The sequence below is a fragment of the Leopardus geoffroyi genome, chromosome C1 (genome assembly GCF_018350155.1).
Source record: "Leopardus geoffroyi isolate Oge1 chromosome C1, O.geoffroyi_Oge1_pat1.0, whole genome shotgun sequence".
Taxonomy (NCBI): Eukaryota; Metazoa; Chordata; class Mammalia; order Carnivora; family Felidae; genus Leopardus; species Leopardus geoffroyi.
The window spans coordinates 164,447,711-164,463,737 of NC_059328.1; positions in this window are offsets into that span (position 1 = coordinate 164,447,711).

The window sequence follows — 16,027 nt, forward strand, 5'->3', positions numbered from 1 at the left end:
TTAAAATTAAAAAATTAAAATTGTTTCAGCTATCCTAGTTCTATATGAAATTTTAAATAAACCCATCAATTTCTTTAAAAAAAGTCTTATGGGATTTTTATTAGGATTACATTGAATGCTTAGATCAGGGTGTGGAAAAATGACATATTGACAATATTGAATCTTCCAATTGATGGGCACAGTATTTCTTTCCATGTAGTTAGATCTTTGATTTCTTTCATCATTATTTTATAATTTTTAGAATACGGATCCTGCATATTTTTTGTGAGACTTATTTCATGTTTTGGGTACTATTATAAATGATACTGTGTTTTAAAATTTAATTTCCAAATATTAGTTGGTAATATGTAGAAATAAAACTTATTTTTATATTGACCTTTTGTCCTGTGACTTTTCTAAAATGATTTATTAGTGCTAGGAGATTTTTAAAAATCCTTGGGATTTTCCATGTAGAAAATCATATAGTCTAAACAGAGAACGTTTTATTTCTTCCTTTCTGATCTGTATTTTTTTCTTTTGTTTCTCTGACTTCTTGCACTACATAGAACCTCCGGTACAATATTGAATAGGAATAGTAAAATCGAATATCCTTGTCTTGTTCTCAACCTTAGGGAAAAACATTCTTTCCGTTTTAGTATAATATTAGGTGTAAGTATTTTGTAAATCTCTATCAGGTTAAAGAATTGCCTTCTTTGGATCCTCACTTTTCACCACAATTCAAAAATTAACTCAGAATGGATCAAAGAACTTAAGGATTAAAACTATGAAACTCTCGGAAGAAAACCTACGGTCCAAAGATAAAACTTTTGTATGTCAGAGTACAATATCACAGAAGTGAAAAAACAACTCATAGAATGGGAGAAAGTATTTGTACCTCATGCACCTTTTAAGGGTCTAATATATAGAAAACGTAAAGAACTTCTAAACTCAAGAACAAAAAGACAAAAACCATAACTCAAAGAAGGGTCTAAGGTCATAAATAGTTATTTCTCCAAAAAAAGGTATACAAAAGTCCAAGAAAGCATGAAAAGATGCTCAACAACCACTAGTCATTAAGGAAATGCAAATGAAAACACAATGGGTTACCACCTCACACCTAGTAGGATGGCTATTATCACTCCAGGTTACAAACACATTATCCCTACTCCTAGACACATACCCATTAGAATGAAAGCAGAGACTCAGAGAGATACTTGTATCTCATGTCCATGGCAGCACTCTTCTCAGTAGCCAAAAAGTGGAAACAACCCAAGTGCTAATCAACAGTCGAATGGATTAAGAAAAATGTGGCGCATACGTGGAACGGAGTATTATTCAGCCTTAAAAAGGGATTGAATTCCGATACGTGCTACGGCGCAGGTCAACCTTGAAACCATGCTCGGTGAGATAAGGCAGACAAAAAAGAAGAAACAATGGATGATTCCATTTATATGATGTACCTAGCACAGGTAAATTCATGGAGACAGAATGTAGAACACTGGTAACCATGGGCTGGTAGGAGGGGGAAAGGAGGAGTTAGTGTTTAATGCTATAGAGTTTCTATCTAGAATTATTTCTTTTAAGTTTTGCAAATGGACAGTGATGAAGGTTGTGTGACATCATTAAAATACTTAATGTCACTGAACCGTACACTTAAAAATGGCAGCTCTGTGCCATCCCGTTTCCCCCATAATTTGCCCTGTGCATCTCTCCTCTTTGGCTGTTCCTGAGTTGTATCCTTTAGAATAAACTAGTAACAGTAAGTAAGCTGTTTTCCTTAGTTCTGTGAGCAGTTTGAGCAAATTACTGAACCTGAGGGAAGTGGGTTGTGGAAACCCCTGATGTGTAGCTAAGTCAGACAGAAGAGTGGGTAACCTGGAAACCCAACACTGGTGACTGACATCTGAAGCGATGGCAGCCTTGTCGGACTGAGCCCTTGTATCTGTGGAGCCTGACACTAACTCCGGGCAGGTAGTGTGAGAATTGAATTGAACTGAATTGCAGAACACCCGGTGGATGTCCAGAGAGAGGGACAGTTGGTTGGTGTGAGGGAAAAACCCACATAATTACTGTCGGAAATATCGTAAAAGCAGCTCACCAGCACACTAGTGAGGTTGACTTTATGCTGGCTTATCACAGATTTGGGGGATCATCTTCTCCAAGTCTCTCACTTCCAAGACTTTCCCCCACACTCTCCAGCCCACAGGGGTCCCTTCTACTGATCTTCTGTCGAGAAAGATGAGATTCCTCTTGGATTCCTACATGCCCATGCTGCTGCAGTTCTTACAATTGGAGGTGCCCATTGGGGCAAAGCAGAGAGGACAAAAAGAAAGATTTTTTTAAGTGTGTTTATTGAGAGAGAGAGAGAGAGAGAGAGAGAGAGAGAGAGGAAGGGAGGCAGAGAGAGAGAGAGAGAGAGAGAGAATCCCAATCAGGCTCCACACCATCCCTGCAGAGCCCCATGTGGGGCTTGAATTCACGGAACTATGAGACAGTGACCTGAATAGAAACCAAGAGTCGGACACTTAACCGATTGAGCCACCCAGGCACCTCCCCCTGCCCCCCCCCCAACACATGAAGATTTTTTAAAAGGAGTTCTTTCTACCTTCTCTTACCCTCAGGTCCCTTTTCTCAACTCCTCTGAACAAAAAGACTCTGAACAAAAAAACCTACAGCATCAGCTCCATCATAGGCCAGCTCTCTGTGAGTCACAAACACCAAAAAACCGAGGATTTGAAAGAAAAAAGTATTACTCCCATTTTCTCTGGCCCACGGGGATCCCCTTTCCTGGTCTTTTGGACAGGAAGGATTTCTCTGAGTTTAGCTGTCTGCAGTATGGATGCCCTAGCTCTGCCATGGGCTCACCCTTGGCTTGAGAACATGGGCAAAAAGAGGGGGGAAAATGGGAAAATAACCCCCCTACAGCTCACTTCCCCCGGTTTTTACTTCCTTCCCCAATCTGTTTTCCTTTACTTTTCAAAGTCCTCAGATAGTTGCATTTTTTATGTTGTCTAGAAAGAGATTTTAGTTGTAATCATTGGAAACACAGGCTTTCTCTCCCTTGGCCACAACAGAAGTTCTTCCTGCATACTTTTTAATTGCCTCTCCATGTGACAATCATTTTGTAATATCATTTTCTATTAAAAAATACAAATATAATTCAGTCTTCTGGTTGATTAATAAATTTTTTGCAGGGCGCCTGGGTGGCAGTCCATTAAGCGTCTGACTCTTGTTTTCGGCTCAGGTCATGATCTCACAGTTCATGAGATCAAGCCCCGCATCAGGGTTTTCGCTGACAGCAAGGAGCCTACTTGGGATTCTCTCCCTCTCTCTCTCTCTCTCTCTCTCTCTCTCTCTGCCCCTTCCTCACTTGCATATGCACTTTCTATCTTTCAAAATTATCAAACTTTTTTTTGCATTGTTGACAGTTCATGCGAATATTTCAGCTTTGTGTTAATATCATGTAAATTTTTAGAACGCTTGTCAAACGTGGAGAAAGTGCTATCAGGTTGTTGGTTTTCTTAATATGTGCTATACGATGTCTGGGACTTTCAAGTTTCCTGGTACACTAATTAATTTGAAATATTGTTTTAATCACTGACAGTTGTTACTATTGATGTCCTTGTTTCAATGGCATATGATGAGTTTATGTTACTTTTTTCAGAGTAATCATTTTATGTCAAATCACCAAGAACTTTAAATCCTTTTTCAATGTGTTCTTATGGTTCCCTCCTCTCATTAGAGATGAATTATCAGACAATCCTAGAGCCTATTCAGGACTTCCATTTGAAATCAATCTCCTCCTTCTAGTGAATTCCTGCTTTTGGTGATGATTTGAAATCTTTTTTTGTTATTTGTTAGAATAATTTCTATTGATTAGTTTCATACCTTTGTCTCCTTTTGTTTTATCTTCCATTAATTTTTTATGTGAAAATTTTCTCAGTTCTTTATGAATAGATTTAAAGATGACGAAAGATGGTCCCCTTCATGTAAATCAAATATGGTGATGACAATTTCTTTTTTTTTTTATTTTTTTTAATGTTTATTTATTTTTGAGACAGAGAGAGACAGAGCATGAACGGGGGAGGGGCAGAGAGAGAGGGAGACACAGAATCGGAAGCAGGCTCCAGGCTCTGAGCCGTCAGCCCAGAGCCCGACGTGGGGCTCGAACTCAAGGACCGTGAGATCGTGACCTGAGCTGAAGTCGACGCTTAACCGACTGAGCCACCCAGGCGCCCCAATGATGACAATTTCTTAAATGTCTCACGGAAACAATTCAAAGTGCCCTATTGAATTATATAGTTGAAATTATTTTATTTCTATCAACTTTTTATGCAAGATTTTGCTTTTCTCGTGTTGAGATTTTACTTCCAGATCTTTGAAAAATATGTTTTAGGGGCACCTGGGTGACTCAGTCGGTTAAGCACCCTACTCTTGATTTCGGCTTAGTTCATGATCTGCACTGACAGCAAAGAGCCCGCTTGGGATTTCTCTCTCTCCCTCTCTCTACCCCTTCTCCACTCACACACTCTCTCTCTCTCTCGCAAAATAAATAAATAAACACTTTTTTAAAAAAGAAAAATATTGTTTTAGAGTACATAAAGTGTCTTTGGCCCATGTTGCCAGGCTCGAACGGCTTTATAATGGTTAACTCATTATATTATACTTAGACTTTTTTTTAAGTCAAGTTGATATATGTAGGTAAAATACTCCGTTTATGAGAGGAACCTGAAAGGAAAATAAGTCGTAAATGCCAACGTGGTTAACAACCGTGGAGGCAGGTTTTTCTCTTACCAGATTAAAGGAATGCGCTGCACATGGTGTGCATCCTGCACACTTATTAATATCTTTAAAGAGTGCTAAGAGCCCTTTTCCTCACCTTTCCTGGCAGCCATGTTGCTGGAAAAGACTGCATAAGTATTTTCAATTTTTTTTTTTTCAACGTTTATTTATTTTTGGGACAGAGAGAGACAGAGCATGAACAGGGGAGGGGCAGAGAGAGAGGGAGACACAGAATCGGAAACAGGCTCCAGGCTCTGAGCCATCAGCCCAGAGCCCGACGCGGGGCTCGAACTCACGGACCGCGAGATCGTGACCTGGCTGAAGTCGGACGCTTAACCGACTGCGCCACCCAGGCGCCCCTGCATGAGTATTTTCAACCACAGGTTACTATTGTCCAAAAGTTACTTTCCATTGTTGAATAAAGCCACGGGCTGTTTTCGAGTTCGTCAAAATGTTTAAAGCTCTACATAGAGTTTTCAATCACAGCAGGAGAGAACAATAATGGCCAACTGATGAGCATTGGACACCATCTAGCATAGAATCCGCAGCCACGGAGCAGGGTTTGGTGTCTGGTTTATTTGTTAAGGCTTTCATTATGCGTATATTTTCCTATTATTTCTAGTTGTCGTACGTTGCATAGAATGATCACACCTTTTGAGTGTTTTCAATGTATTCGTTAACTCTGAACACCCACCCAGTGTACGTGAAGTCTGGATTCAATTACTATTGCAAATAATTTATAAACACAACAATATCTATGACCTTTTTCTGCCTCAGACTAAACTCCTAAGAGTATGACTATTTAAAATATTTTTAAACATCCTTTTGAGAAACATCTCTTTTGCACATTTTATGTTCTCTTTGATTCTATATAAATATTGTTAGAATCAGGGGGCCTGGGTGGCTTAGTCAGATGGAACGTCTGACTCTGGCCCAGGTCATGATCTCACAGTTTGTGGGCTCGAGCCCCGTGTCAGGCTTTGCGCTGACAGTGTGGAGTCTGTTTCGGATTCTCTGTCTCCCTCCCTCTGCCCCCCCCCCCCTCAAAAATAAACATTAATAAAATCTTTTTTTTAACATTTATTTATTTTTGAGACAGAGAGAGACACAGCATGAACGGGGGGGAAGGGCAGAGAGAGAGGGAGACACAGAATCGGAAGCCGGCTCCAGGCTCCGAGCCATCAGCCCAGAGCCCGACGCGGGGCTCGAACTCACAAACCGCGAGATCGTGACCGGAGCTGAAGTCGGACGCTCAACCGACTGAGCCACCCAGGCGCCCCTAATAAAATCTTTTAAATATTATTAGAATCACAATTGTGAAGGGAAAAAAAGTCTTTAAGTACTGAATGTCATTATTACTTTTTTGTTACAGGCCATAATGAAAGACCACAATCCTTGTTAAAGTCGATGAATCATAGGGTAGTTCTCTTTTTAGCATTTTGAGCAACTTCCATACTGTTTCCCAGAGTGGCTGCCCCAGTTTGCATTCCCACCAACAGTGCAGGAGGGTTCCCCTTTCTCCACATTCTTGCCAACACCTGTTGTTTCTTATATTGTTGATTTTAGCCATTCTGACAGGCGTGAGGTGATATCTCATTGTAGTTTTGATTTGTATTTCCTTAATGATGACTGATGCTGACATCTTTCATGTGTCTGTTGGCCATGTGTATGTCTTTTTTGGAAAAATTTCCTATTTGCTGGAAAACAGTAAGGAGTTTCCTCAAAAAGTTTTTTAAAAAATGAAATACCCTAGGGGCGCCTGGGTGGCGCAGTCGGTTAAGCGTCCGACTTCAGCCAGGTCACGATCTCGCGGTCCGTGAGTTCGAGCCCCGCGTCGGGCTCTGGGCTGATGGCTCAGAGCCTGGAGCCTGTTTCCGATTCTGTGTCTCCCTCTCTCTCTGCCCCTCCCCCGTTCATGCTCTGTCTCTCTCTGTCCCAAAAATAAATAAACGTTGAAAAAAAAAAAAAAAAAACAATTAAAGTAAAAAAATGAAATACCCTATGATCCAGCCGTTGCACTATGAGGTATTTATCCAAAGGACACAAAAATACTAATTCAAAGGGATACATGCACCCCAATGTTCATAGCAGCATTATCTACAATAGCCAAACTATGGAAACAGCCCAAGTGTCCATCGACTGATGACTGGCTAAAGAAGCTGTGGGGGCACCTGGGTGGCTCGGTCGGTTAAGCGTCCGACTTCGGCTCAGGTCATGATCTCGCGGTCTGTGAGTTCGAGCCCCGCGTCGGGCTCTGTGCTGTCAGTTCAGAGCCTGGAGCCTGTTTCTGATTCTGTGTCTCCCTCTCTCTCTGCCCCTCCCCTGTTCACGCTCTGTCTCTCTCTCTGTCTCAAAAATAAATAAACATTAAAAAAAAAAACAAAAAAGAAGCTGTGGTTTATATATACAATGGAATATTACTCAACCATATAAAAGAATGCAATCTTGCCGTTTACAACAATGTGGGTGCAGCTAGACAACATTATGCTAAGCAAAATAAGTCAGAGAAAGACAAATACCATATGATTTCACTCATATGTGAAATTTAAGAAACAAAACAAACAAGCAAAGAGACAAGAAGAAAGAGACAAACCAAGAAACAAACTCGTTTTTTTTTTTTTTAATATGAAATTTACTGTCAAATTGGTTTCCATACAACACCCAGTGCTCGTCCCAACAGGTGCCCTCCTAAAACATACCCTTAACTGGAGAGAACAAACTGAAGGTACCAGAAGGGAGGTGGGTGGGGGGGTAGGTGACATAAGTGAAGGAGATTGAGGAGTGCAGTTGTATTGAGTACCAGGTATTGTATGGAAGGGTTGAGTCACTATATTGTACCCCTGAAATTAATATCATACTGTATGTTAACTGACTGGAATTTAAATAAAAACTTTAAAACAAAAACAAAAACAAAAAACTCTTCCAAAATATTAGCCAATAAATAAATAAAGTCCATGAAGTCCATCAACCTAAAGCTGCTGCCAACCTTCGTTGACTACACAAATTGTATTTGCTTTACTATTTTCTATTTCTCCGGCTTTTTCATTTCCTCTTTTGCAGGGTCCTCTTTCTCTCAATCTCTGTCTCTTTTGCTGTAATTTTAAAAACCTGTATTTTCTTGGCTCTCGTGACTGCCCTTTTCTTCACAATTTTGACAGCTTTGGTGACAATCCTGATGTAATAAGGCAGTTTTTGATGTCTTGAGGCTTTTGTGAATCTCCAGTTTAAATCTTTGGCTTGCAAAAGGATATTTTCTTCCAGATACCTTTGAATTTAGAAGAATAATTCTAAAAATATCTTGTTCCAAAAAACCTGAAGTTAAGACAAGGAGGAGCAACTCACCTGTATTTTTTAATTTGCTACTATATGGTGATAACCAGGAAAATGTGTAACTGAGTCGCTCCTATTCCATACACTGGTTTCTTATGAATATGTGCAGGGAGTTTTGTCACTGGAACACTTGTGTGCTCTGACCGTATCACCGTGTTAGTGGTAAGTTTGCATGCCTAGTCTCCTAAACCACAAGACTTTGTCAGCAATAGATATGGCAGCAAGGTTAAGATGCCTTATAACACATTGGAATGCAAAAAATATACAGAATGCTCGCTCTGTCTCAAAAATAAGTAAATATTTTTCTTAAAAATAAAAGAAATATTCTTTGTACTATTGAAAAGTAACTTACTGTTTTGGAAATCTTTTAATAATTTCTATGGATAGGGCGCCTGGGTGGCTCAGTCAGTTAATCGTCCAACACTTGAATTCCGCTCAGGTCATGATCCCAAGGATTATGAGATAGAGGTCCAAGGCAGACTCAGCTCTTAGCATGAGGACTGCTTAAGATTCTCTCTCTCTCTCTCTCTCTCTCTCTCTCGCTCTCTCGCTCTCTGCCCCTCCCTTGCCCATGCTCTCTCTCTCTCGAAAATAAAATAAAATTTTTTTCTGTTGAGATAAAGTATCATTCTAGAATGAGCCACTCCGTTTTTTTATTTTTTTTTTTTTCAACGTTTATTTATTTTTGGGACAGAGAGAGACAGAGCATGAACGGGGGAGGGGCAGAGAGAGAGGGAGACACAGAATCGGAAACAGGCTCCAGGCTCTGAGCCATCAGCCCAGAGCCCGACGAGGGGCTCGAACTCACGGACCGCGAGATCGTGACCTGGCTGAAGTCGGACGCTTAACCGACTGCGCCACCCAGGCGCCCCGCACTCCGTTTTTTTCATACACTGAAGCTATTTAAATGTCACTCTCAACCTTTGCAGAATGGCTCATTTCAGAGTACTTCAGAGACCTTAGGCTTCCTTTAGGAATTCTACCTATATAGCGGTGCATTGTTCTTATTTTCCATCCAAATTATTTAGCCAAATCTATTTATGACTATGTCTCTGAGCCAGTGAAGTAAAATACTTCAAATATTCTACTTGAGATGTGATCTGTAATGTATACTCTCATACACTGTTAGTGGAGATATTTTTTTTTAATTTTTTTTTAATGTTTATTTATTTTTGAGACAGAGAGAGACAGAGCATGAACAGGGGAGGGGCAGAGAGAGAGAGAGAGAGAGAGACACAGAATCTGAAGCAGTCTCCAGGCTCTGAGCTGTCAGCACAGAGCCCGAGGCGGGGCTTGAACTCACAGACTGTGAGATCCTGACCTGAGCTGAAGTCGGACGCTTAACCGACCAAGCCACCCAGGCGCCCCATGTTAGTGGAGATATAAATTGGCAGTAGCCCAACGTCAATTTGAAAACAACTACCAGATTTGAAATATGTATAACACATATTAATTTTATAATTAAAATAGTTTTTTAAAGAAGTAGTTTTTCCCAATTTAACCTTCAGGGTGAACGGGTACAGGGTCTCTGGGTTCAAGGACCTCATACTTTAAGGGTGAAGGAGAAAAGAACGATAACACCTGCTCTTTACTTACATAGAGCATATTTTTAAATATTGGGGTGTATTTTCATATTTTAAATATGAATTATAATCCACAGTTTTAACCCACACAGAAAGTGTGAGCAGTCTACAAAATTTTGAAATTGGCTTAATGCTACCTTTTTGATATTGAAAATAATTGTGTATTAAATGTAAATAAACCCTTAAACTAAGAATAAATGAGTTGTGGGGCGCCTGGGTGGCTCAGTCGGTTGAGCATCCGACTTCAGCTCAGGTCGTGACCTCACAGCTAGTGAGTTCGAGCCCCGCGTCGGGCTCTCTGCCGACAGCTCAGAGCCTGGAGCCTGCTTCAGATTCTGGGTCTCCCTCTCTGTCTACCCCTCCTCCGCTCATGCTCTGTCTCTCTCTGTCTCAAAAATAAATAAACATTAAAAAAAATTTTTTTAAGAATAAATGGGTTGTTATACTATTCACAATATTTCTTTTCAAATTATTTTGTTTATTTTGTTTAATGTTTATTCTTGAGGGAGAGAGAGAGACAGAGTGTGAGTGGGGGAGGGGCAGAAAGAGAGGGAGATACAGAATCTGAACCAGGCTCCAGGCTCTGAGCTGTCAGCACAGAGCCGGACATGGGCCTTGAACCCATGAGCCATGAGATCACAACCTGAGCTGAAGTCCAACGCTTAACCGACAGCCACCCAGGTGCCCCTTGTTTATTTTTTTAATGTTTATTTATTTCTTTTGAAAGAGAGGAGTGTATGCACAAGCGAGGGAGGGGCAGAGAGAGAGGGAAAGAGAGAATCCCAGGCAGTCTCTGCAGTCATGAACTGTGAAATCATGACCTGAGCCGAAACCAAAAGTCCGACGCCACCCAGGCACCCTAACTTTGTTTTTTTTTAAGTTTTATTAACTTAAGTAATCTCTGCACCTGATATGGAGCTCAAACTCACGACCCTGAGATCAAGAGTCACATGCTTCTCCGACCGAGTCAGCGAGACCCCTATTTTGTTTATTTTTGAATGGGAAATACATGTATATGTATTCAAAATTCAAATGTTACAAAAAGATGTATAGAAAAGTCTCTCTCTCACCCTGGCCTCAGGACTTATAGTTCCTCTCCCCGGTTGCGAGGCAACCATGGTTAGCAGTTCTTGGGTAGCTTTTCAGATATATTTTGTGAATGTATGGATACATTTCTTTCTCTTTTTTTTCTGGCACAAAGAGTAGTTCATTCTATATGCTATTCTGCATGTATCTTAAGAATTAATTCTCAGCGGTGTTCGTGGCTGCGTTCAATTGCAAGGACGTAGCATTCTTCATCTAATCTTCTACTAATGGACATTGAGGTTGTTTCTGACCTTGTACAATTATAAACAACATAGCAGTCTATAACCTTGTGCGTGTGCCATTTCTTTGTGTGTCGATACACATCTGCAAAAAAAAGAATTTCTAGAGGTGGAACCGTTGGGTTAAAGGATATGTGCAACTATAATTTTCAATAGATATTTCCCATTACTCTCCATGGAGATTGTACTGAATGACATTTCCACCAGAAATGTGTTTCTTTCCTCACTCTAGACAAAGCAATGTATGATCACATTTTTATTTTTGACAGTATGGTAGGTTTGAAAAAATGGTGTCTCATTGTATTTTTACATTTTTCTAATTATGAGGGAGGGTGAACATCACTTCATGTGTTCAAGAACAACATTTACTTTCAAGATTAACTACGTGGGGGCGCCTGGGTGGCTCAATCGGTTCAGTGTCTGACTTTGGCTCAGGTCATGATCTCGCAGTTTGTGAGTTCGAGCCCCGCGTCAGGCTCCGTGCTGACAGCTCAGAGCCTGGAGCCTGCTTTGGATTCTGTGTCTCCCTTTCTCTCTATTCCTCCTCGGCTTGCACTCTGTGGCCTCTCTCTCTCTCTGTCTCAAAGATAAATAAATAAGTAAATATTTTTTTAAAAAGATTCATTACATAAAGAGTAGTCAATATTTCCTTCTAAATTTGATTAGATTTTCCCCCCTCAGTGAAAAAAACCCCTCCCTTTGGGTTGTAACTTTATATTGTCTACCATTTAACTAACCTACTAAATAAATAAATAGATAAATAAACAAACAAATAAATAATAAATCACTACAACATCTTAGAATATAAAAGCAGGGTTTTTCTACCTTTTCTGCAAGAATTCAAAAGTTTATGTTTGAATTTACAGCAAACATGGAAATTTTCACTAAAATTTTCTATTAGTAAGGTTGGAAATCCCCATAATATATAAATCCTTAATTTTAATTGTTTTTTATAACTCAGTGTCAAAATGCAAAACATATATATACCTTAATGAAAAAAAATGTTTTTTCTTTAAAACAATAGCTGCCAGTGGGTAATGGGTACTGAGAAGGGCATCTGTTGGGATGAGCACTGGGTGTTGTATGGAAACCAACTTGACAATAAATTTCATATTAATAAAAAATAAATAAATACATAAAAATAAAACAATAAAACAATAGCTGCCATATTATCCAGTAATGAATAAACAAACTCCGAAGACTAAGAAAATATTTCCTAATGAAAGCTTATCGTTAGGGACTTTCTTATATGATTATTGATAAGTACTATAAATACAGTATAAAATTTTTTTTTAAGATTTTGTTTTTAAGGGGCACCTGGGTGGCTCAGCCGGTTAAGTATCCAACTTCAGCTCAGGTCATGATCTCATGGTCATGAGTGTGAGTCCAGCATTGGGCTCTCTGTTGTCAACGCAGCGTCCTCTTCAGATTCTCTGTTTCCCCCCCTCTCTCTGCCTCTCCTTCCACCTCTCTCTCCCTGTCAAAAATAAATAAGCATTAAAGAAAAAAGTGTTTATTTTTAAGTAATCTCTACACCCAACATGGGGCTCAAACTCACAAGCCTGCGATCAAGAGTCACATGCTCTACCAACTGAGCCAGCCAGGCACCCCAAATACAGTATAAGTTTAAGGCAGCGTTCATAAATAGCATGTTTACATTGTTGCTAGTGTTCTGATACCAAAGTTAATAAATATTGTAGGGGCGCCTGGGTGGCTCAGTTGGTTAAGCATCTAACTTCGGCTCAGGTCATGATCTCACAGTTCGTGAGTTCCAGCCCCGCGTTGGGCTCTGTGCTGACAGCTCAGAGCCTGGAGTCTGATTCTGATTCTGTGTCTCCCCCTGTCTCTGACCCTCCCCCATTCATGCTCTGTCTCTCTCTCTCTCTCTCTCTCTCTCTGTCAAAAATAAATAAACATTAAAAAATAAATAAATAAATAAATAAATAAATAAATAAATAAATAAATATTGTAAATGGATATCAATTGTTTCTCTCTGTTCTGTGTCATTTCAAAGTCAACATTAAATTATCTGTCCATCATTGCTATAAAAGTGAATTTTACTCAATAATACCTAGCGCTTGAAATGTGTCAAAAATCTTGGGACTCTCCCAGTTTGTAATGATCATACGGAAATTAGTATCTTAGAGTTCTAGCTAGAGTTCTTAAATATCATTACTTTGGAAAATTAGTCTGTCTTCTCCCTATTTCCCACCCACCCCATAAGCCTCACCCAGAGAAACAACTCTCTCAAGTTATAGATAGGGGATGCCTATTAATCAATCCGCTGGTCACTGGAGTGAAAGATGTCGCTGCCAGATCCTCTGATGCCCTGTCTAGTGACACAGACTTCTGGAATTGAAAGGGAGCCAGATCAAGGAGTCATTTAATCCAGACCTCTCTCTTCCTGCAAGGCTCTGCCTGAAACGTCTAAGACAGATGGTTTGTCCTTAAAATTCACCAGGGACAGAGATTCCACAATATTACTCTGGAGCCTTTTCTAATGTTTAATCACTATTTCTGTCAAGTCAGTTTAAGCTCTTTTCTGCTAGTTTTCCCTCTGCAGACATGGAAAACAGTTGGTCAGCGACCTCTACATAATCACCTTTTCTGTGTGAAAAGACACTTACCAAGGTGCCCTTCAGTCTTGTCTTTACATTATATAATTTATTTTCTATCCATTTGAATGGCAACATTTTATCTCATCAATCATTTGGATTATGTTTCATTAAACTCTTCCCATTTGTTCTACATCACTCCTAACTTAGTATTATAATAAGCTCCTTAATTGTAATGTGTGTTTATAAATTGTAATTATTGTAGGACAAAATAACTACACTTTTACTTATTCACTAGGTAACTATTTTTTGAGTATGTTTTGCCAGCAAGAAAAAGATAGGCAAATCTCCTTCTCTCTTATAATATGTACTCTAATAGAAGAAATCAAGAGTAATTAACAATGGATCTATAATATAACATTTTGATAAGAAAAAAGTCTCCTCTAGTAATTAGAGAAAGGTCAGACTGCTGTGCTAGCAACCCAACAATAGCTAAGTGGTTTGAAAAAAGAGGTTTACTTCTTTTTTTTTTTTTTTAATTTTTTTTTTAACGTTTATTTATTTTTGAGACAGAGAGAGACAGAGCATGAACGGGGGAGGGGCAGAGAGAGAGGGAGACACAGAATCGGAAGCAGGCTCCAGGCTCTGAGCCGTCAGCCCAGAGCCCGATGCGGGGCTCGAACTCGCGGACCGCGAGATGGTGACCTGAGCTGAAGTCGGACGCTTAACCGACTGTGCCACCCAGGCTCCCCGGAAGAGGTTTGCTTCTTACCTAACAGTCCAGTGTGACTGCTTTGGGTCACCAACAACTTCGGCTCCGTGAAGTCATTCAGAGACCCCAGTCCTTCTACCATCTTCCATCATCAGACCTTAGGTCACTGTCATTATCTTTATAGTATAAGCTGAGTCACTCTGAGTTCCGGGCAGCGGGGAGGAGAAGGACAATATGGGTGGAGCTAACCTCGGCTCAGAAGTGGCACACATCACTCACACTGTTTGTTGAAGGGAACACAGCTGCAGGGCCACACTTGACAAAGAAGGCTGGGAAATTTAGCCTAATGGAAGATGCCCTGGGGAAACTGGATCTCACTGTACCAACACTGGAAAGTGCCTAGGAATTTACTTCCCCCCACCCAGCTTCACCCAAGAGGGACTGATAGGTGCAGGAGTGTGAAAGACCCTCTCCTTTACCCTCTGGTCAAGACAATTCTGAGGCATGGCTTCATTCCAGAGCGCCCACGCAGGCACAAGTAAAGCTACCCTGTGAGTTGGCCTGACAATCATTCTTGCTTGGCTGTCTTCTCTTCCCTGTCCTGCTTTCCACATCCCCTTACTTGGTTCCCCCAGGAGTACTTTCTTAATAAGTCACTTGCATATGAATCCTCATCTGATGGCCTGCTTCTAGGAAAGCTGATAAAAGACACAAGGTGAAGGTTTAAAGGTGCTGGATCATTTTTAGTAGCTTCAAACGAAAGATCAAAAGGAGTCTTTGGACAAGTATGAATGATTTAGATCGTACCTATCCCTACTACTACGGAAAAACAAACTAAAGTGTGTATTTTTCTTGTTTTGCTAGGGTCACATTCCCATATATAAATTTAGCTTTTGTGATGGGGATATCTGCTACCTGTTCACAAAATGAATGCATTTGGAGGTGCCTGGGTGGTTCATTCTGTTAAGCAGCCTGCTCTTGATTTTGGCTCAGGTCATGATCTCACACATTTGGTGCAGTCGAGCCCCATTTAGGGCTCCGTGTTGACAGGGGGGAGCCTACTTGGGATTCCTTCCCACGATCTCTCTCTGCCCCTCCCCTGCCCTCATCTCTCTCTCTCTCTCTCTCTCTCTTTCTCAACATAAATAAGCTTAAAAAAAAAAGTGAATGCTTTTGTATCTTAACTCTATATTGCCACAGTAAGCTTCGTAAGAGCGATCTTCTAATTGGATCTTTGAACATAAAGGGAGTACATTTAAGTGAATAGAGTCAACGGACAACAAATGTGCTCAGCGATACTCAGCCCTGGGGAAACCAACAGAAACAGCATTTCAGAACACAGGATGGTTAACTAAAACACTGAAGAGTGACATCTTTCTGTGGGCTAGATATATCACAAATAACTGTTTTGGACAAGCATACTGGGGGACCTGGAGAGAGGACTTTAGAAGGAACAATTGGCAGAGTGCCTGGGTGGCTCAGTCGGTTAAATGTCTGACTTTGGCTCAGATCATGATCTCATGGTTCGTGGATTCGAGTGTCAGTACAGAGCCCACTTCGGATCTTCTGTCCCCCTCTCTTTCTGCCCCCCTTCTCACTCTCTCTCAAAAAATAAACATTGGGGGGCGCCTGGGTGGCGCAGTCGGTTAAGCGTCCGACTTCAGCCAGGTCACGATCTCGCGGTCCGTGAGTTCGAGCCCCGCATCAGGCTCTGGGCTGATGGCTCAGAGCCTGGAGCCTGTTTCCGATTCTGTGTCTCCC